The 24,005-nt window shown below is 38.4% G+C and overlaps 1 pseudogene; it reads left to right on the top strand.

Annotated features, from left to right (window-relative positions):
* LOC128059935 (14-3-3 protein theta-like) overlaps positions 1-23,393 on the top strand; it is a 43,861-nt pseudogene extending 20,468 nt beyond the window's left edge.
* Positions 23,394-24,005: the final 612 nt, after the last annotated feature.

Raw genomic sequence — 24,005 nt, 5'->3', positions numbered from 1 at the left:
GACATTTGAGGTCTTTCAGGCTGATTACCTATCTAGTACTTATCAGGTAATTCCCGATTTACTGGTTTGAGATTCCATTTCTAGGAGAGCTGAAAGTGTGATTAAGTCTCAGTTTGGTGACCTGGAGCTTGGCATAAGCAACTCCAATTTGGGCCTGTAGACTTGTTTGTAACAAGATTGATATGTAAAAGATTAAGTCCTTTTTGAACAAAAGAAATTGAGAGCTCAGAGTACTCAACTGGCCTGGATAAGGAAATAGGAGAATCAGTGAGACAAAGTATCTTATACTCAGGCTCACAATGAGTGGCAAGCCAAGACTGAAATCCATGTGTCCAGATAGTATTCAGAATTACTCTTCTTTCTGTGGTACTTGTGCTGTAAAGGTGTCTGTTAAGTGTGCAAAGAGTTGAACACGACTGAGCAACACACACACGCACTCAAACACAAGGGCTTCACAAAGCTGCATTTCTTTTATGAAGTTTCAAAACCGCATGAAGGCAAGAACAAGCAAAGCAAAAAATTATATGGCGATCACATGTAAGAAAGAAAGGGCGGAAATCAAGCCATATATACTGTTTACATCAAGGAAATGAATAGTTGAAGCCCTTGTCCTAGGAAGGCGCTAATGCAAAAGAGGACAATTAAAGCAATTATATGATTCTGAAAACAAAGGGAAACGGGTAGTTAGCACACTGATAATATTCCTGTTAAGAAGAGAACAGGCAGGTTATACTCAAGCTGGATCAATCATCCCTCTCCTCATTAGTTTCTTGCCAAGAGGATGTAAATACTGAATGAAAGGATAACCAACCTGTTCTGAGTTAAGTAGACTGATCTTGTTTCTTAACATCTATCTCCTCCCAAACTCAATAGAGCCATCTTTGAGCAGGGAGTATGCATGAGATTCTTCCTTATCACTTAAAAGTGTATCACTTTGATGACTAAGAGCTCTGGAATCTGAACTAAAAGGGGCCTTCACTGGGATCCAGTTCAACCCTCTTCTTTTGTAAATGAATCTCACAAAGTTAACTAAACAAACTGGAGAAAAATGAGAGTAATACGTGAGCAGAGTGGGTTGTTTTTTATTTGGATAAATCAGACTGCTGTGGCTATAGAGCCTGAACCATACTGAATTATTGCTGAAATTTAGAAGGATAGAAATGAAAAAATCATCAACCCTTTTTTTTTGTACTATGCGTTCCATGATGTCATAAGCTTTCTGAACTCATTTGGTGCATATTAGTTAAACTGACCCTAGGGCAGGATAAATTAGAAAACAATTTGTGGGATGTTTGTCTACTATGAAAGGAATTTAAATAAGCTATAATATTTATGGCCTCTCTCTTCTCAAAGCACATGAGTGCCTACATCCTTCCCTATTTCAGAGTTTTGCGAGACTGAGTGCCTAACTTTGTATGAGTGTTTTCGTTTTACAGATATGGAGAATATACCATAGAGGGGAAATGTTTGAACCTGGTTAATTTTTCTCTTAATTCTGCCTTATATCAGTCCAGTATTTAGTGATTAGATACAGCCTAACTATGGCCTTTATAAAAATGATGCCTCTGACAAACTGAGCTAGGAGCATATCTGAAAATATTTCCCCAGTTTTTTGTTTTTTTTTTTTCAGCTTCCATTTTTAAAATACTTGTCTTCAGTTATGAGGTCGGGGTTAAAAAACAATCTGTTTCATAATATGAGATACACAGACAGTTACATCTATGCAAATGTATGTGTGCATTCTTGCCGAGTTGTGTCAGACTCTTTGCAGCCCTATGGACTGTAGCCTGTCAGGCTCCTCTGTCCATGGGATTCTCCAGGCAAGAATACTGGAGTGGGTTGCCATGCCCTCTTCCAGGGGATCTTCCCAACCCAGGGATCTAACTCACATCTCTTATGTCCCCTGAATTGGCAGGTGGGTTCTTTACTCCTTGTGCCGGCACCTGGGAAGCTGCAAACATACACACATATATAATTTAATATTTACAGTTTATAATGACAGTGGGAGGAAAGAGCTCTCTGTGTTACACATACACACATCTCAACTGTTGGTTCTTGTAACAATTTTATGTATCAACTTATTAGGCTGTAGTATCCAGTTGTTGGGTCAGATACCAGTCTAGATATTTCTATGACAATATTTTCTAGATAAGATTAACATTTAAGTCAGTGGACTTTGAGTGAAGCATACTACCACTGTCCCCATCCCAATAATGTGGATAATCATCCACTCAGTTGAAGGTTGTAAGAGAAAATACTTAGGTTCCTGATGGATGAAAGAATTAAGTCTCTTGAGTCTCAGACTCAAGACTTAAGATTATACCATCAACTTCTGCCTGAACAGTCAGCCTACTGGCCTGCCTTGCTGATTATAGACCTGCTTGTCTTCACAACAGTGTGAGCCAATTCCTTAAAATAAATATCTCTCTCTCTCCATATATTTATATTTGTGGTTATGTTATATTAGATTAGATTGGCCAAATAGTTCGCTTGGATTTTTCAAAAGATCTTACAGAAAAACTCAGATGAATGTTTTGGCCAACACTACAATAGATTGGTTCCAATTGGGAAAGGAGTACATCAAGGCTGTATATTGTCACCCTGCTTATTTAACTTAGATGCAGAGTGCATATTGAGAAATGCCGGGCTGCATGAAGCACAAGCTGGACTCAAGATTGCCTGGAGAAATATTAATAACCTCAGAAATGTAGATGACACCACCCTTACAGCAGAAAGCGAAGAACTAAAGAGCCTCGTGGTGAACATGAAAGAAGAGTGTGAAAAAGCTGGCTTAAAACTCAACATACAAAAATGAAAATCATGGTATACTGTCCCATCACTTCATGGTAAATAGATGAGGAAACAATGGAAACAGTGACAGACTTGATTTTCTTGGGCTCCAAAATCACTGCAGATTTTCACTGCAGCCATGAAATTAAAAGATGCTTGTTCCTTGGAAGAAAAGCTATGACCAACCTAGACAGCATATTAAAAAGCAGAGACATTACTCTGCTAACAGAGATTCAGTCAAAGCTATGGTTTTTCCAGTAGTCATGTATGGATGTGAGAGTTGGACCATAAAGAAAGCTGAGCAACAAAGAATTGATGCCTTTGAAGTACGGTTTTGGAGAAGACTCTTGAGAGTCCCTTGGACTGCAAGGAGATCCAACCAGTCTATCCTAAAGGAAATCAGTCCTGAGTATTCATTGGAAGGACTGATACTGAAGCTGAAACTCCAATACTTTGGCTACCAGATGCAAAGAACTGATTCATTGGAAAAGATCTCACTGAGAGGAAAGATTGAAGGCAGGAGGAGAAGGGGATGACAAGAATGAGACGGTTGGGTGTCATCATCAACTCAATGGACATGAGTTTGAGCAAGCTCTGGGAGTTGGTGATGGACAGGGAAGCCTGGTGTGCTACAGTCCATGGGGTCACAAATGGTCAAACATGACTGAGCAACTGAGCTGAACTGATATTATATTACATTATATCATATTATATTATATTATATCATATCATACTATATCATGTTCAGTTCAGTTCAGTTCAGTCGCTCAGTCGTATCAGACTATGCGACCCCATGAATCGCAGCACGCCAGGCCTCCTTGTCCATCACCAACTCCCGGAGTTCACTCTGACTCACGTCCATCGAGTCCATGATGCCATCCAGCCATCTGATCCTGGGTCATCCCCTTCTCTTCCTGCCCCCAATCTCTCCGAGCATCAGAGTATTTTCCAGTGACTCAATTCTTCGCATGAGGTGTCCAAAGTACTGGAGCTTCAGCTTTAGCATCATTCCTTCCAAAGAAATCTCAGGGTTGATCTCCTTCAGAATGGACTGGTTGGATCTCCTTGCAGTCCAAGGGATCCTCAAGAGTCTTCTCCAACACCACAGTTCAAACGCATCAATTCTTTGGCGCTCAGCCTTCTTCACAGTCCAACTCTCACATCCATACATGACCACAGGAAAAACCATGGCCTTGACTAGATGGAACTTAGTCGGTAAAGTAATGTCTCTGCTTTTGAATATACTATCCAGTTTGGTCATAACTTTTCTTCCAAGGAATAAGTGTCTTTTAATTTCATAGCTGCAATCACCATCTGCAGTGATTTTGGAGCCCAAAAAAATAAAGTCTGACACTGTTTCCACTGTTTCCCCATCTATTTCCCATGAAGTGATGGGACCAGATGCCATGATCTTCATTTTCTGAATGTTGAGCTTTCAGCCAACTTTTTCATTCTCCTCTTTCACTTTCATCAAGAGGCTTTTTAGTTCCTCTTCACTTTTCTGCCATAAGGGTGGTGTCATCTGCATATCTGAGGTTATTGATATTTCTCCCGGCAATCTTGATTCCAGCTTGTGTTTCTTCCAGTCCAGCGTTTCTCATGATGTACTCTGCATAGAAGTTAAATAATCAGGGTGACGATATACAGCCTTGACGTACTCCTTTTCCTATTTGGAACCAGTCTGTTGTTCCATGTCCAGTTCTAACTGTTGCTTCCTGACCTGCATACAGATTTCTCAAGAGGCAGGTTAGGTGGTCTGGTATTCCCATCTCTTCCAGAATTTTCCACAGTTTGTTGTGATCCACACAGTCAAAAGGTTTGGCATAGTCAATAAAGCAGAAATATATGTTTTTCTGGAACTCTCTTGCTTTTTCCATGATCCAGCAGATGTTGGCAATTTGATCTCTGGTTCCTCTGCCTTTTCTAAAACCAGCTTGAACATCAGGGAGTTCACAGTTCACGTATTGCTGAAGTCTGGCTTGGAGAATTTTGAGCATCACTTTACTAGCATGTGAGATGAGTTCAATTGTGCGGTAGTTTGAGCATTCTCTGGCATTGTCTTTCTTTGGGATTTGGAATGAAAACTGACCTTTTCCAGTCCTGTGGCCACTGCTGAGTTTTCCAAACTTTCTGGCATATTGAGTGCAGCACTTTCACAGCATCATCTTTCAGGATTTGAAAGAGCTCAACTGGAATTCCATCACCTCCACTAGCTTTGTTCATAGTGATGCTTTCTAAGGCCCACTTGACTTCACATTCCAAAATGTCTGGCTCGAGATTAGTGATCACATCATCATGATTATCTGGGTCGTGAAGGTCTTTTTTGTACCGTTCTTCTGTGTATTCTTGCCATCTCTTCTTAATATCTTCTGCTTCTGTTAGGTCCATACCATTTCTGTCCTTTATCGAGCCCATCTTTGCATGAAATGTTCCCTTGGTATCTCTAATTTTCTTGAAGAGATCTCTGGTCTTTCCCATTCTGTTGTTTTCCTCTATTTCTTTGCATTGATCACTGAAGAAGGCTTTCTTATCTCTTCTTTCTATTTTTTGGAACTCTGCATTCAAATGCTTATATCTTTCCTTTTCTCCTTTGCTTTTCACCTCTCTTCTTTTCACAGCTATTTGTAAGGCCTCCCCAGCCAGCCATTTTGCTTTTTTGCCTTTCTTTTCCATGGGGATGGTCTTGATCCCTGTCTCTTGTACAATGTCACAAACCTCAGTCCAGGTTCATCAGGCACTCTATCTATCAGATCTAGACTGTTAAATCTATTTCTCACTTCCACTGTATAATCATACGGGATTTGATTTAGGTCATACCTGAATGGTCTGGTGGTTTTCCCTACTTTCTTCAATTTCAGTCTGAATTTGGCAATAAGGAGTTCATGATCTGAGCCACAGTCAGCCCCCAGTCTTGGTTTTGTTGACTGTATAGAGTTTCTCCATCTTTGGCTGCAGAGAATATAATCAATCTGATTTTGGTGTTGATCATCTGGTGATGTCCATGTGTAGAGTCTTCTCTTGTGTTGTTGGAAGAAGGTGTTTGCTATGACCAGTGCATTTTCTTGGCAAAACTCTATTAGTCTTTGCCCTGCTTCATTCTGTATTCCAAGACCAAATTTGCCTGTTACTTCAGGTGTTTATTGACTTCATACTTTTGCATTCCAGTCCCCTATAATGAAAAGGACATCTTTTTTGGGTGTTAGTTCTAAAAGATCTTGTAGGTCTTCATAAAACCGTTCAACTTCAGTTTCTTCGGCGTTACTGGTTGGGGCATAGACTTGGATAACTGTGTTATTGAATGTTATATCATTTCAGTTCTTCTGGGAACTCTGACTAACATAATTTCCAATTTTTGAAAACAAATACTGTGAATTTAGCATACAAGGTAGCTCAAACCTTGGGAGTAAATCTGTATCTCAATTGCAATGATCTTTAAACCTGAGCTCTAGGCTATGAAGATCTGCAGATGCTCCTAGAACAATTGTCCATGCTGCAATTGTTGCTGCAAATACTTGCTTACTACCCAATTTACACATCCTTATTATAGCTAGCCTCTAGGGAATTTCTTTCTTTTCCAAGGCACTCTGTCATGTACTCAAACAAAAACAACAAAAAACAAAATAAAAACATGCAGTGATTTCAGCTGTGATAACCTGGGAGGGATATACTTCTCTATTGTATTCCTTAGTCTGGTTTTGTGTTGACTCTGTCTATTTTGGCACAACTGGGGTCCTGCAAGACTAAGAGCATGCACACACAAGTGTGAAAATATCCAATTTCTTATCATACCACTGTCCATTTATATGTACTTTCTCTTAATCTACTCATTTCTATTTAAGGACATATTTGCAAACACCCAATCCTCTTAATTGTTTAAGCAAATGGAGTCCTGTTAATACTACAACCTCAGCTGGGAAACACAGCAGTCAGTCTCCAGGCTACTGTTCCTAAGTTTCCAGTGTCCTAAAAGCTCAAACTTCCCGCTCCCTCCCTTCTCCTCATAAGTATTTACCATGCTCTGTGGTGCTCTGAGCTTCCCAGAACTCTGCTGCAAGCCTCCTTTGTTAATAATATTGTACTAAGATTAATGAAACCCAGATGCATCTGAAGTCGTCTTCATGCCAGCACACACACCCTACGTAAGTAGTTAAGGCTGCTCAGTGTAATTCAGAATAATAACAATGATTAAAAGGAAGAAATCAGTCATAGAAGCAAAACAAATGGGAGCAAGGAAGAGGTTTTAAAACAAAGGAGAGAAAAAGGGTGTTCTATGTACTTGAGCTTTGCGTCTCTCACACAAGTGCCCCCAGTCCAGCTTCAGTAAAGCTATAACAGAGTCCACCACCTATTCTAAGGCAGAGTCCAGAGGTTGCAGGAACTTGGCAATCCCTCTCTGAAAAACGCACAGCTCTCTCTCCTCAGTAATGGCAATGTGGATGCATCTTTTCCTTGAAAGAAAATTAAAGCTCGTATGAATCAAGACAAACATTCATGCCTCATCAAACAAAAGCACAGTTTATGAAAATGTAAATGATCATATATTCATTTGGTAAATTAAACATGACACATCCAGGCCCATGACTTGAAAGCATTGTGGTTTAAATGGAAATGAACAAAATTTATTTGGGGAGAGAAGAGAGAAATTAAGAAATAAAACACAAAATACAAATTGTTTGGAATGCTTTGAATGTGAGTCTCCAAAAGAAGATATAGAAGGCAGTGGTTCTAATGCATTTTGTCAAGTAACATTTTTGTTTATAAAATTTTTGAAGGTCTAGGCTTTTCTAGTGCATATGTTGCAAATTTTGTAAGGCTAGTCTTTAAAAAAAGTGACCAGAATTCTACAAACATTTTCTTTTACTTGGACTCATTCCCAGACCTGAATTGAAAATAATAGTATGAAATCCTACTTGCCCTTGATAATACCACTGAAAAATCAACTTCTTGAAATTTTATCTTGCTCCCCATGAAGAAAACCACCTTCTCTTTTTGCTGCCCATTAAATTGAATTTAGTGTGTATAATGAGTATTGGTCAGTTGTCTTCATAGGATCTATACGTCATCACAACATCCTGTCATTTCCACTAACACACACACGCACACACACACACCCCTTTCTCTAGTTATCAGTGTGGTTGTTTCCTGTGAGTGATATACCTGTTTCCCCATTGTCAGCCAAATAGTTTGGGACATTTTACCTAAACCTAGGCTCTAAGGATTGGTCAGCATTCCCATCCCTTTAACCATAACTGTTTGTTCAGTGATTGACACAAGAGCACAGTAAGAGTAAATCTTAGGCTTTGTTTGATGACCACTGTATGAAACACTTCTTTTTTCCCACAAAAGAAATAGGAAAAGGGTGACGTGAGACTCAAAGGCTCTCTAGGCCTTTTTTTGATCACAAAAGTGCAGGTGGGTGAACTTTTGGAGAAGGAGCTTCTGGCAATAAGAATGATCGTATTTAAGACAAAGAAACTTGCTTTTTAGCGCCACTGGGTCAATTCTAACTGAAGTCAGCTCTACATTTTTACTTTGTAGATGTATGCATCAGTAATTCTCCTTTTTGCTTTGTTCTTTTTAATTCTCTATTTTAATGATTAATAGAATAAAGTGTACTAAATGAGAAAAGAAGTCCATGACTAGATAATACATGTTTGTTTCGTGTGTACTCATATCTCCATTTGCCCTCTTCATGAGCTCTTTAAGATCAGAAATCCTATTATCTATCTTCTTATCCCCATAAGTTTGCCAAACAGAATGCTTGACCCATAATTAATATTCAGTACTTTCTGTTGAATTTAATCTTTATCAAAGCTTCCTGTTTTTCTGGGAAACAGAATTCCAGAAAAACATCTACCTCTGTTTCATTGACTATGCTAAAAACTATCACTGTGTGGATCATAACAAACTGTGGAAAACTCTTAAAGAGATGGAAATATCAGACCATCTTACCTGCCTCCCGAGAAACCTGCATGTGGGCCAAGAAGCAACAGTTAGAACCTTGTATGGAACAACTGACTGGTTCAGGATTGAGAAAGGAGTGCGGCAAAACTGTTTGTTGTCACTTTGTTTATTTAACTTATACACTGAGCACATCATAAGAAATGCTGGGCAGGATGAGTTACAAGCTGAAATCAAGATTGGCAGGAGAAACATCAACAACCTCAGATATGCAGATGATAACACTCTAATGGCAGAAAGCAAAGAGGAACTGAAGAAAGTCTTGATGAGGGTGAAGGAGGAGAGTGAAAAAGCTGCCTTAAAACTAAATATTAAAAAATACTAAGATCATGTCATTCGGTCCCATCAGCTCAGTGCAAATAGAGGGGGTAAAGTTGGAAGCAGTGACAGATTCCCTCTTCTTAGGCTCTAGAATCACTGCGGTTGGTGACTGCAGCCATGAAATCAGAAGGCAATTGCTTCTTGGCAAGAAAGCTATGACAAACCTAGACAGCGTGTTGAAAAGCAAAGACATCACTTTGCTGAAAAAGGTCCTTATCATTAAGGCTATGGTCTTTCCAGCGGTCATGTATGGTTGTGAGATCCGGACTGGAAAGAAGGCAGAGTGCCAAAGAATTGATACCTTCAAACTGTGTTGCTGGAGAAGACTCTTGAGAGTCCCTTGGACAGAAAGGAGATCAAACCAGTCAATCTTAAGGTAAATCAACCCTGAATACTCATTGGAAGGACTGATGCTAAAGGTGAAGCTCCAATATTTCGGTCACCTAATGTGAACAGCCAACTCATTGGAAAGACTCTGATGCTGGAAAGACAGAGCAGAAAGAGAAGAGGGTGTCAGAGGATGAGATGGCTGGATGGTATCACTAAGCAATAGACATAACTTGGGCAAGCTCCGGGAGATGATGAAGGACAGGAAAGCCAGGCATGCTGCAGTCCCCGGGGCCATGAAGAGTTATACACAACTGAGTGACTGAACAACAACAATAAATATTCTCTTTAAAGGGAAGAATGTAGAATCCGAAACCTGCTCCTTTAATTTAGATAACATCGAGTCACTGGGAACATGGGCTCTTTCTTGAAGTTTAGAAGTAAATCTGTGCCTCTAGTTGTCTTCAAGATAATTAAGATATAAAGCACAGAAAGTGTTCTCTGCTCCACGCCCTTCTCCTTTGCATGGGTATACAGCATAATTCATTCTGGACAAGATATTAAATCCTTAAGCTACTGATAGAAAGGATTTTTAGTTTAACCTTTTATGCTATGAATGAGATTTAATAGCTGGAATTCATAGGCTAGTATTACCAAAAAGGTACAATGTTGAGAAAACTTCTCTTTATAATGACCATCCTGAAAATATATCAGACTCCCTTCTCAGGAAAATTACTTTGCCATTCACATGGGTAGAGTATATTCAGAGATATCATAGAAATGTGGAATAAAAGGAACCATTTGAACTAGTAGACTATCTGGTCTTCTTCCCTTTCTTCATTCTTTCCCTCCTTTCTTTCTCTTTTAAGTTCGTGTGTGTGTGTGTGTGTGTGTGTGTGTGCGTGTGTGTGTGTGTGTGTGTGTGTGTGTGTGTTAGTCACTCATTCACGTCTGACTCTTTGCAACCCCATGCGCTATAGCCTACAAGGCTCCTCTGTCCATGGAATTTTCCAGGCAAGAATACTGGAGTGGGTTGCCATTTCCTTCCCCATTTAAGTTCATATCTACATTTATTAAAAATCCTAGGTTCAGTTTTCATCTTCTACTTTTACTTTAACATCTTTTTTTACAAAAATCATGTTGGAGTATAGTTGATTTATAATGTTGTATTATTTTCAGGTATACAGCAAAGTGAATCAGATATATATATATATATACATCTTTCTAATTTAGGATTTCCACATATTATTTACTTTAAATGAATTACTCCCACCTAATAAAAGGTTTATGCAAAACTGCACACAAAAATTATTAGGATGATTATTATAGTGGGAGAGAACAGAGAGGATAAAGACTTATGTGCTCTAGGCACTGAGATAAGGGTTTAAATTAAGGGTAATTTCATTGAGTTATCACATTTAAAAAGTTTTAAGTTTGGTAAAAAGAAACTAAATTACCTCTAAAAGTATTTGTTGAGCAATTACTTTATGCCAGATGTTATACTAAGCACTTACTTTGATTAACTCATTTCATCTTCACAGCAACTTTTTAAAGTAGTTTCTTTACTTATATCTATTTTACTGGTGAAGAAACTAAACTTCTAAGAAATTACATATCTTGCCTGAGATCACACAGCTAGCAAATAAACGAGCTGAGATGGAAAACAAGGCAATCAGGCAAAGGACTATATCTGACTTTCTCTTACTTGATTACGGAAGGCAGCATTCATTTCCATATTGGTCTGATTTAAAGTCTGTGCTTCCCATAGCTTTTTCGTGCTTACTCAGTCATGTCCGACTCTTTGCAAGCCCAGGGGCAGTAGCCTGCCAGGCTTCTGATTCCAAGGGATTTTTTTCCAGGTGAGAATACTGGAAGTGAAGTGAAGTCACTCAGTCATGTCTGACTCTTTGCAACCCCATGGACTGTAGCCTACCAAGTTCCTCCGTCCGTGGTTTAAGGGTTGCCAGGCAATAATACTGGAGTGGGTTGCCATTTCCTTCTCCAGGGGATCTTCCAGACCCAGGGATCAAACCCAGGTTTTCCGCATTGGAGGCAGACGCTTTAACCTCTGAGCCACCAAGGCTGTCTCCTCTTCCAGGGGATCTTCCTGACCCAGGGATTAAGCTGGAGTCTTCTGCTTCTCCTGCACTGCAGGCAGATTCTTTACTCCTGAGCCCCTGGGGAAGCCCTATGCTTCCCATAATCACCCATCCAAGGCCTGTGGTTCAGAAGTTTTGAGTTTTCCTTCCCATTTGACCATAAGCAGTGTGTCCTTGAACAAGTTGGCTAACCCTGAGCAGTCTCAGTAAACTCATCAGACTGAGTTTTTTTTTGATGTTGAGTTGTATGAGTCCTTTGCATGTTTTGTTTATTAACCCCTTATCAGATTTATCATTTAGATATATGTTCTTCCATTCAGTAGGCTTCCTTTTCATTCTATTGATGGTTTCCTTTCTTCTTTTTAGTTTGACAGAGTCCTGTTTCTTTCTTTTTTTGTTTTACTTTTGCTTTTGTATTCCATTCTTGAGACAGACCTCCCCCAAAATATTGCTAAAACTAATATCAAAGTGTACTGTCTATGTTTTCTTTCAGGAATTTTATAGAAAGAATAGTTTATAATACTATTTTAAAAAACCGTTTCCCATAGGTATGTTTACTTAGAAATAGCTTTTGAGTTTGCCTCCAGTAAAATGGAATTGGAAATAAAGTTATCTTACTATTCTTTTCGTATTTTAAGGATATGTACTTGGTTGCTTCAGTACCTTTTGACAATTGTGTCTGCAGCAAGGCTTTCTCTATTCATTCATTCATTCACCCTCCAGCCTATAATATATGCCCTGTAGTGTTTTAGGCCCTAAGAACACAACAGGTGAAAATGGCAGTCTCTGCTCTCATGCATCGTCTATTGTAGTGCATAGTCTGTGGTTGAAAAGGTCTAAAGATTTTATTTTATTATCTCCTTCAAATGTGATGAGAATCCTGTGAACTAATTGTTCCTTACCTCAGGATATTGCAGATGTATTTAAAATGTGATGTGATCATGGACAGAAAAATGCACACCTTTCTTAATGCTTTGGTTGATGCACAACATATAATGACACAAAAAAGCCCATCAAAAACATACAGAATGCCATCTCAGCTGATGAGTTTCTTTCTCTGGATACTAAAGAATTTTCACTGAAGTCCCTTCCTCTCCACTTCTGCCTTTGTATTACCAGTGGACGTAACATATTTTCCAGTATCATTACTATTTATTTTAATTCCTGCTTGTACCTTGACCTGATTTTAATTTCAAGCCCAGGCATTTCTTTGCCTCTACCTTGACCTACCTTCTCCTTCCCTGCAGATGTTAGCTTTTGTAATAGAGAAACATCTATTGCTAATGTGTAGCACAGTGTTCGATATACAGTATTGGGGCTCAAATAATATAAGACTGAATGCAATCCAATTTACGTGACTGTAGTTGGTCCCATTGAAGCCACAAACCACTTCTAGGACTGGAATATCTGAGGAAGAGCAAACCACCCCAGATATCCCAACTGCTGAAATCTCTGCTGTAATTGTCTTACTGCTTTCGTTCCTTAGCTTTTCCCTCCTGCAAAAGTGCATTGTTGCTGAGAGGAACTTGACTGTCAGCCAGAGACAGTGAAAGCTCTTTGTCTCCAATCCTCCACAGCCTTTGCAGGCAAATGCAAGCTTCTTGCTGTGTTATGGATGTGATTCAACTTTCACCTGGAACAAACAACTCAGGAGGTGAAGGAGTAGTCTGCACACCTGCTTGTTCTCACTCTGTAGTACCAACAACAAGGACTGCTGGTGGTGAAGGCTTTGTGAATTAAATGGACATCAGTCTATGGCAGGAAAATCCTTCTCAAATTCTGACTCCCAAGTAGGGCTTTTTTTCCCCCTTCTCTCTCGAAGGTTCTGCTTTGTCTCTAAACTATCAACTCAGAATGGAGAGAAAACAGCTTTTCCGGCTTGGATGGTTTGACTGTATAATACAATCCTTAAATGTCTTAAAACTGGTCTGAATTTGAAGGTGTTAGAAAATTCACAGGAGACCATTCTTTGTGTGATTCTGAAATTATTTTCAATTACAGATTAGAGCACCGCAGTGTCTGTAATATCATTTAATGAGGCATAATGCTTCCTTTTGTCATTTTTTCCCCTTGATTGAGATGGGCACCCTTAAGCCTCCTGACAGATTCCAGAATGCTGACAATCACCACTCTAGCAGATGAGAAAGAGCACAACGATGCTGCAAATGAGTGCCAACAAAAGTGATAGATCTTTAAAATAAACTGCAGACGGCACCTAAATTGGATGTAATTGGAAAGTATTCATCAAATTTTGAATTTGGACTCAGTAGTAACAAGAAGTACTAAAACACTGCATAAGAGAACACTAAAATAGAAGTCAGCAACTGTGTATACGTATATGGAGGGGAAGATGTCACAAAAATATCCAGTGGCTGCTTTTTCCAGATCTAGAGAATATTAATACGTAGACTATATATTTTGAATGCCTGAGTGTCTGTGTGTGTGCTGTTACCTATGCTGGTTTTATCTCCTTTCTTTTAAATATCTAAAGAATGCACTGATAAACTATAACCACGCTTAGGAACAGATATTATATTAATAGTTAGATGTACAAACAAAAATTTCAGGAGTAAATTCGCCTCTCATTTTTGTATTTTTTGCAGACCACTAAAAGTGAATATTTTAAAAGATAATAATGGTTCAGTAAGTTTTCATACATCCCATGGGGTTTTTCTGAGTTTTCAAAATGATTAGGAATTCCATATTTCTTAATCTTTTGGTAGACTGTTGAAATTGATGTGCACAGAAAAAAAAAAATTTTAGATCAGAAAAGCATGATGGGTAAACCAAAGGCTTGAAGAGGAAGTAAGCAGAGAAGAAGAAGGGAAAGGAAAACTTTATGGATGACAGAGTGGAAAACAAGAAACGGTGAACAGTGGAAATAATATATAGTATATGGAGGAATGTAGTAGGATCCAATGTTAGAAGGCAGGTTTTAGACACAGTCCTGATGGTCACTGAAGAAGTCTAATATTGTAGTGGGAGACAGGTAAGTGCCAACATGCAGGGTGAGGCTGGGTCAGCAACGAAATTCCACTTTAGAGGCGGATGTGGTCAACCACCTCTGTAGAGTTGGAAATTGTTTGAGATTGAATGATTGTTATTGTTGATCAGTTGCCCAGGCATGTCTGACTGTTTGCGACTCCATGGACTACATCACACCAGGCCTCCATGTCCCTCACCATCTCCCAAAGTTTGCGTAAGTTAATGTCCATTGCATTGGTGATGCCATCAAGCCCTCTCATCCTCTGATGCCCTCTTCTTCTGCCCTCAGTCTTTCCCAGCATCAGGGATTTTTCCAATGAGTCAGCTGTTTGCATCATGTGACCAAAATACTGGCACTTCAGCTTCAGCATCAGTCCTTCCAATGAGTATTCAGGGTTGATTTCCTTTAAAATTGACTGGTTTGATCTCCTTACTGTCCTGTAACCATAATTTTTTTTTTTCAATTCAATATTTACATGAGTGGCAGAAATCTCAGAATGATGAGGTTTAACTATGAAAGTGGTTTATTTCTTCTGTACATAAAAACATACCCATTCCATGACTAGACATGAGGATTATAGCATCATCCAGGAGCCAATTTTACCATTTTTAACATGTCATAAAGATTTTTATCTTGTATCCCATTCCAGTGAGATGATATCCTTTCCAGGCTCTCAGAAAGAAATGAGCAGAAGGACATCCCATAGCCTTTAAATACTATTTTCTGGAAGTTGCACAGCCACATCTGTTTACATTCTTTAAGCCAAAACATGGCTACATCTATCTGCAAAGGAAGGTAGCTTTTGTTCTACTCAGCCACACGGTTAGGTAAAAACTGTGTAAAGGAAAAGGAGAAATGTGCCCAGTTGCTCAGTCATGTCCTCCCCTTTGCAGCCCCATGGACTGTAGCCCACCAGGCAAGAAATAGAGCAGAAGGACATCCTCTGGCCTTTAAATGCTATTTCCTGGAAGTTGCCATGGAACTTTCCAGGCAAGAATACTGAAGAGGGTTTTCTTGCTTGGAGGATGGATACCAAATGAAAAAATAATGATTTCTGCAATAATATATAGAATATTTTTTTCCATTATTGACATTGACAATGTCAAATCTTTTCATATAAGTGACGGATTTAATCAAAGAAAAAGACCCATGAGGAAGGGAGACAAGTTAAGATCTTCTTGGAAAGGTTCTTTGTTAATAATTAGTGCCCATGATAGAAGAATGGAGATAGAAAACTCCAATCTATGGACAAGACAGGGGTAAGAACATTTGGTGGTTCTCTGGTTGCAAACTGTAAAAAAACAGAATTTAATAGTCATTCTTATTTTTCCAGGCTAGTGGTGGTTATCTCCCTAAGAGAGATATTAGGTGGATAAGGTGACATGTATTCCTTCCTGGAGAATCCCATGGACAGAAGAGCCTGGCAAGCCAAGGTTAATGGGGTCGCAAAGAGTCAAACAGGACTGAGCAACTAACACACAGAGGTAACATGAGAAACGCCTAAGGGACATTCATGATGGCTAAATATTCAGGTGCTTGGGAAGCAGAGGTACACAATGCAAGTGCCTTCCCCTGAAGGAGATCCTACACATTGTAGGAAACACTCAACTGAGTGCATGAGTTGTATTCTTAATGGAAACATGTGTCTTCATCACATGCTAGAGCAGTTTCATCTCTTTATATATTTATTCAAGGGGCACACTTTCTTTTTGAGGAGAACTTTCTGCAGCCTCTAATTCTCTTTTGTAATTTTACCAGCTTCTGCTACATCTCTACTAAAATGAGATTTCATTGTGCTTTTTAAAAATTCCTTTTTTAAGTTTATCTGCAGTATAAAGTCTTTTTCTTCAGAAAGATACATGACACCTAAAAATTCTGAACCACAAACTCTTAAAAAATGTCTTTTTGAACAACTGTTGACAAGAACGTGGAGAAAAGAGAATCTTTATATACAGTTGGTGGGAATGTTTATTGGTGCAGCTACTGTGGAAAGCAGCATGGAGGTTCCTCAAAAAACTAAAACTAGAATTACTGTATGATGTAGCAATTCTACTGCTGGGTAGATATCTGAAGAAAACAAAAACACTAATTTGAAAATAAACATGCACCCCAAGTTCTTAGCAGCACTATTTATAATAGTGCAGGAATGGAAGCAACCCAAGGATCCATCAACAGATGAAAGGATAAAGGAGATCTATCTATCTCTATATGCAGGAGACCTGGGTTCAATTCCTGGGTTGGGAAGATCCTCAGGAGGAGGGAATGGCTACCCACTCCAGTATTCGTGTCTGGAGAATCCTGTGGACAGAGAAGCCTGTCAGGCTTCAGCCCATGGGGTCGCAAAGAGTAGGACACAACTGAACAACTAACACACACACACACACACACACACACACACACAATGAAATATTACTCAACCATAGACGATAATGAAATTCTGCCATTTGCAATGTGAATGGACCTAGAGAGTACTATGCTTAGTAAAATAAGTCAGAATGAGGAAGATAAATACTGTATGTTATCAACTGTATGTGGGATCTAAAAAATGAAATGTATAAACAAAACAGAGACAAACTCACAGATACAGAAAATAAGCTAGTGATTTTCTTTCACTTCAGGACATTTTCTTCTGCATATTATTATTTCTGTCTGTGGTCTTTATTTTCTTATTGTGAAATTCCATTTAGATGTTCTTTGGAGCCCCTAAATCTATATTTCTTCTAAATTAACTACTCCCATATTTTCTATCACTTTTTTCATTCTGACTCTGTAGTCTGAAAAGTTTCCTTGATTTTCATCTCTCAGTTCCCCATGCAGGTAATCAAGTTTAGGATTACATCCAAATTGTATTGATGATCATACTTCGTACTCACTGGATCTCTTATTTTTTTTTTTTAACAAGAGCATCATTACTTTTAATTGCTGCAATATAGATATAGATAGTTGGGTTTCCACAGTGACTCAGTGGGAAAAAATCCACCTGCACTACAGAAGATTCAGGTTCGATCCCTGGGTCAGGAAGATCCTCTGGAGAAGACCATGGCAACCCACTCCAGTATTTTTGCCAGGAAAATCTCATTTTTGCCAGAAAATCTCCCTGACGGGGCTACAGTCCATGGGATCACAAAGAGTCAGACACGACTGAGACAACGGAGCACACACGCACACACAGATAATACTCTTTTAAATTAAATTTTCTTCCAGGTTATTGTTTGTTCATCTGGAGAGTTCTCTTTAGCATGGTTTGTTTATTTATTTATTTTGGTCTAAAATCTCTGGTAACCTTTAGTTGATGATTTATTTGTTTTTAAAGGGAAAGTCTGGGCTGATTAATGTAGGTGGTGGGCATTGGTTTCTTCTGTAGTTGGATAGACAGTTTTCCCCGGGTAGCCTCTCAGATGAGAGAAAATCATATGCCTGCAGAATAAAAGCAAAAGATATAGGTCTCCAGAGTGTCTAGTTAGGTACTAAGCATGTGGAATTTTCAGAGACAGGCAATCCCACACCTCCTAGTCAGAGCGTTTAGCATGCATCAATCTCAATGCCACCTTAACATACTAATATGGCCATTAATATTCATCTCCATGCAGTTTAAAATTTGCAGATAAAATGAGTTGGCCAGTACAGAGAAAAAAATATGCCCAGAATATAGTTCTGCACTATTTATTTCAATTACAGGTCTGAGGTAAGAGTACCAATGTCACCAATACAGAGAGTTTCAAAGGGACATTTAAAGGAGAGCTTCATACAAGGTTTTGATGAATTCTGGAGGCAATAGTGTCTGCAAAAAGAGAATGTGCCTGGGGAAAGGTGATGGAATGGACCTTTTCTCTGTGTCTTGGGAGTGTAAAATGAATTTAGGATTCAGGGAAAAGAATAGGGACGGATGAACAATTCACGCATGGAATATTAAGTACTTGGGAAATAGGAACCCAGTCTCTCTCCATTTTTACCTTCCCTTCCTCTCAGAGAATCTCAAATCTATCACTGAAATAAATAGGGTGGAAGTACACTTTGGGAGCATTATGTAAGTCTGGCCATGTTGCCCAGCTTCCTGCCTCCAGGCAGAAATCTAGTTAAATAATTCTGGACAGATGGATGCCTTGCCTTGGAAAGCAGGGACACAGTTAGGAGTGAGGATGGACATAGACGCAGCAGTTCAGCCTGTTTCCATCTGAAACTAGTGAATTTCTTGTTTTGTACAAAGGCAGTAACTGTGCTGTTCAAAGGACTGCATGATTCTATGGTAGCAGGTGGACATCAAGCACACTCTATTTCTCATATGGGCCAGGTCTGTTATATTTTAAGGCTAAACATGCTGCCTGGTGTTGTTTTGGAAGTACAGTCCTTTTCTCGCGGGAGGTACATGTGTGTGTGTTCGGTCACCTCAGTCGCATCTGACTCTTTGCAACCCTATGGACGTTAGCCCATCAGGCTCCTCAGACCATGGGGATTCTCCAGGCAAGAACACTGGAGTGGGTTGCCATGCCCTCCTCCAGGGGATCTTCCCAACCCAGGGCTTGAACCTGTGTCTCCTATGCCATTGGTTCTTTATACCACTGAGCCACCGGGAAGCCCCTGCAATGGTGGGCAATGATTAAAACCAATTGCTCTCTATTTGGGTGGTAATATATATGATAGATGATCTTCCTGTGTATAATACGCCCAAGGCTTTGTGCCATTTCTCACATGCTATTCTTGTTTAAGAGGAGAGTGAATAACATCTCACTTTACCCCTCCAATTTTTGAACCATTTGAGAATTGAGAAAAGAATCAAATATCAGCTTTAGTACTGATAAAGATAGAGAATAAAAATATGTTTTATAAATTCTCTCTATTGCAATCTGATCCTCAACATAGTCCTTAGACCAGCTCACTGAAAGATGAGGCTACTAATTAGGTATGTACCAGGAAAGGTAAAAGAGTATTTGCTTCACTACATTGAGCCCCTGTAGCAGAATTAGAGATGGATGAGTATTCAGATATTCACATAAAGGACAAACAAGTCTTGACCTAGATATGTGTACCATATTATTAATAAATCAAGATCAAAAGAAGCTGCACGTATTGTCAGGGCAGGCAAGCTCAAAGAAGAGAACAGAGAAGACGCTGTACAAGTTCTTTCTTGCATTGTTACCTTTCAGATAAATTGCTCTTTGTTCCATAGGATGAAACAGATAATCTCTTCCTAACACTTCCAAGGTAATGGGTATTCTTATTCTAAATATGAAAGTGGAAGGGCTAAAAGAAAAAAAAAATCCTACATTTTCTACCTGTAACTCAATCTGTAGCTCTCTCACATTAGAAAGGGCAGTAGAGCACAAGTGAGCGATAATAACACGGTTATGGAGATATCACTGAGTGGTATTTAGAATAGTATTTTAACAGTGATGAATTACACATGAGCATTGTAACTACCTTATAGCTGTTGGTGAAAACCACTCACTCACCTAAGCAAAGAGAATGCTACCAAGTGACTGTTTCATAATAATATTGGTAAAGTTCTAGGGGAAGTCATAAGAGAATAAAATGTTACAGTTAGAAGCTCCATAAATTAAAAAGATCCCCTTTTCTAGCACTGTTCGTCAAAGAATAACCATGTTACTAGTGGTCCTTGTTGTTTAGGGTCTTCTCTGATGTTTTGGTTCTTCTCTGAGGACTCAGGGCTTCCCATTTGGTGGTAGGGGTAAAGAACCCACCTGCTAACACAGGAGACGTAAAGAGACTCAAGTTCAATCCCTGAACGGGGAAAATTCCCTGGACAAGAGCAAAGCAACCCACTCCAGTATGCGTGCCTGAAGAATTCCTTGGACAGAGGAGCCTGTCAGTCTACAGTCCATAGGGTCTCATGGAGTCAGACAAGACTGAAAACACTTTGCTGTTTGTGGCTGTAATATTTTTAGCATTTTTATTGAGATATAATTCACATGCCCCAAAGTTAACTTTTTTAAAGTGTACAATTTAGTGATTTTAGTATATTCACAGAACTGTGTACCCATAACCTGTAACTACATTTTGAACATTTTTATTACCTTCAAAAGAACTGTCATACCAAGTAGCAGTTTTTCTCCACCAAACCCCCATCCTAGGTAACCACTAATGTATTTTCTTTCTCTATAGATTTTCCTATTCTGGACAGCTCATATAATTTTTAGATATAGAACTTTCTGTTTCCAGATACCGTTTGTCAGTATTTTGTTAAAATGTTTAATCATCTTTTTTTATGAAGGGTGTTGACCTATAGTTCTCTTCCTTTGGAATATCTTTTCCAGGTTTTGTTATCAGAATAATAGTAAAGCATAAACATGGGATGGAAAAGATGACCTCTCTTTATATTTTTGGAAGACTTTGATATTAATTGAGTAGGAACTATTTTTTTTCAAGGGCTGGTAGAATTCACCAGCCATATGGGCTTGGGCATTCCGTCTCGGAAGTTTTAAAATTATTAACTCAGTCTCTTTACTTGTTATGTTCAATTCAGACTTTCTGTTTATTTTGAAACAGTCTGTTAGATGGTATCTTTTAGGAGTTTGTCCATTTCACCTAAGTAGTAGTTTATTTCACTTGCATACAAGTTATTCATGGTGTTCCTACAGAATCTTTATTGTTTCTTTAAGATAGGTAATGATTTTCTTCTTTCATTCCTGATTTAGTAATTTGAGTCTTCTCTTTTTTCTTGGTTGTCTAAGTAGATACTTGTCAATATTGTTCATCTTTTCAAAGAATAAGCCATTGTATTCATTGATTTTTTTAAAATTGGTTTCTTATCTTTTATTTCTTCTTCAATTTTACTATTTTCTTACTTCTGCTCACGTTGAGTTTAGTTTCTTATCCTACTCTCTTTAGCTATTAAATTAGGCTATGAATTTGAGGGGTTTTTAAAGATAGGCATTTATACTGAGTTTCTTTCTGAGCACTATTTTTCTTGCATTCCATTATTTTTGTATATTGTGTATTAATTTTCACTTTTTTCAAGGTATTTTCTAATTTTCTTTTTTTTTTTTGACTCCGTGAATCTTTGCAAGTGTAATTTTTAATTCCTACATATTTTAGAGTTTCCTAAATTTCTTTCTGTTGTTGATTTATAATTTAACTGTGGTTGGAGAACATACTTTGTATAATTTCAACCCTTTAAGAATATTGAAGTAAGATTTAAGGCCTTATAACTATAAACTTTTTCATTTCATGATGTGTGATTTTTCCTAATAGGCTTTGTAACTGCTTTTAGCTAAAGGATTATAGCACTAATATCAGTATACTGATATACTGATATTGACATATGCATCAAAAAACCTGTTCTCTTATCTCAGTTTTGAAGAATAAGTATGGGCGAGTCATTTAAGTTCTCTGGACCTTTGTATCCTCAGTATTGATAGCTAATATTTATATCAATATCAATCATAACATATTAAATAATGTTTCTTTATAGCTATTATGTTAGTATATATATAGATAGATATGTCATATGTACTTCTTTTTCCTCTCCTTGAAGGAACAGAAAAATATTTTATTTATTTAATCTTAATTAATAACCAAATTGTTTAATGCTGTGTGTGCCTTCTCACTAAGTCATGTCTGACTCTTTGCGACCCCATGGACTATAGCCCACCAGGCTCCTCTATCCATGGGATCTTCCAGACAAGAATGCTGGAGTAGGTTGCCATTTCCTCCTCCAGAAATTGTTTAATATATGTACTTAAAAGCTATGGATGGGAAGTTCATTTACATCAATAACTTGCCTGTTGTGTCTATGGAGCATGAAGATCTTATATATTAATTAACTGAGAAAATATAGCTATAGACAAGAAGAGCTGGGAAAGGGAATGGTCTGTTTTATGAACGGATTTCCTTCATGACCTTTGCCCTATATATAGTAATCAAAGATAGCTATAATAACAATATATTGTGGAAGTTATTTTATTTCTGATGGCAAGTATAATTAGTGAAGCACTTAAAAAAAATAATGTCCAATAAAGAAGACTATGCTCTAAAGGATAATTAACCAAAGTTTATTAGAGACCCAAGGTATCTGCCAAAGTGAAGATCAAACTTGAATTTCATACTGCTTATATCTCCCAGGGTAAGTTCTGAGAGCTTACCCCTTAGGTGAAAATATATTTCTCCAGATAATTAGCTTTCATTGAGCTCCAATTGCTTTCTCTTCCCAAGCTTACTGACTGTATTTATTTTGCTCAGATGTGTAATTTCAAGCCAGTAAAGTCTCCTTTTCACTTGGGGTATCGTTATAAGAATGACAAAAGCATCAAAGTTTTACTAGCTAAAGGTATGTCTCCCCATCCATACCTAGGGAGGAATCTGTGTTTATGGAAGCAGAGATATAATTGGAAGTCATAAGCAACTGACTAGGAAATTAGTTGTCAAGATTTATTACCGAGTCACTTTGCTGTACAGTAGTAATTAACACAACACTGTAATTCAACTATTGTTGTTTAGGCACTAAGTTCTATCTAACTCTTTTTGGAACCTCATGGACCACAGCCCACTGGATTCCTCTGTCCATGGGATTTAGCACGCAAGAATACTACTTCAATAAAAAATAAATTAAAAAAAACTAAAAAACAAACACGCTTTTTCTATTAACTAAGCAAGTGAACTCAGACAATTTCTTTAACTTTTGGGGCCTCAGTGTTCCCTATCTTTAAAATAAAGAGCTTGGAATAAGTAATCACTAAAAAATCATGTTGAATTTTTTTTTTGACTCCATAGCAAATGGGAGTTTTAAAAGAAAGGATCACTCTATTTCTGCTTTAAAAGAAACCTGCCTCCACTTAGGAATCCAAAGGGCTTTTCATTTGTTTGGTTTTTTGTTGGTTGTTTTTTTTGTTGTTTTGTTTCTTTAGCTGAGTGACAAACAACGGCAAACAAATAAACCAAAAGACTCTCACTAAAGTTAGTCACTCTTTGCGACCCATGGACTGTAGCCCACCAGGCTCCTCTATCCATGGGATTCTCCAGGCAAGAATGCTGGAGTGGGTCTCTACTCTCTTCTCCAGGGAATCTTCCCAAACCAAGGATTGAACCTGGATATCCTGAGTTGCAGGCAGATTCTTTATGATCTGAGCCACCAGTATGCCCTAATAATTACAGCAGAATGCTTCAAAGGTGAAGATGAAGATTAAGTCCAAAAGCTTGTGGATCTTTAAGGAAAATGTGTCTTGTCTCTTTGGATTTCTCTGGAAGCACCACGAACAGGTGAAATGGGGTCTTGTGGAACTGTGATGGTTGCAGCTTCGCAGGAGTGTCCAGAATACATTTGCCGCTGGTAGGGAATCTTTGGTAGGAAAGCTCATACTGCAAAACCAGCAAAATGGAACCACATTCTCTATGTGTAGTATGGCTGAAATCATGCAGAAGCCTTCACTTACAGGCAGATAGCTTTGCTCAGAGGAGAGAATAATATAAAGTTCCATGCTTTCCAAATAATACAGTTTTCCTGCATTGGAATTTTAGTACCTAATGGTTATTTCTTGAGCCATGTGTAACATTCTTGTGTTTATGCC

The sequence above is a fragment of the Budorcas taxicolor genome, chromosome 15, assembly GCF_023091745.1.
Source record: "Budorcas taxicolor isolate Tak-1 chromosome 15, Takin1.1, whole genome shotgun sequence".
NCBI lineage: Eukaryota > Metazoa > Chordata > Mammalia > Artiodactyla > Bovidae > Budorcas > Budorcas taxicolor.
This window is presented reverse-complemented; position numbering and strand designations above follow the sequence as displayed.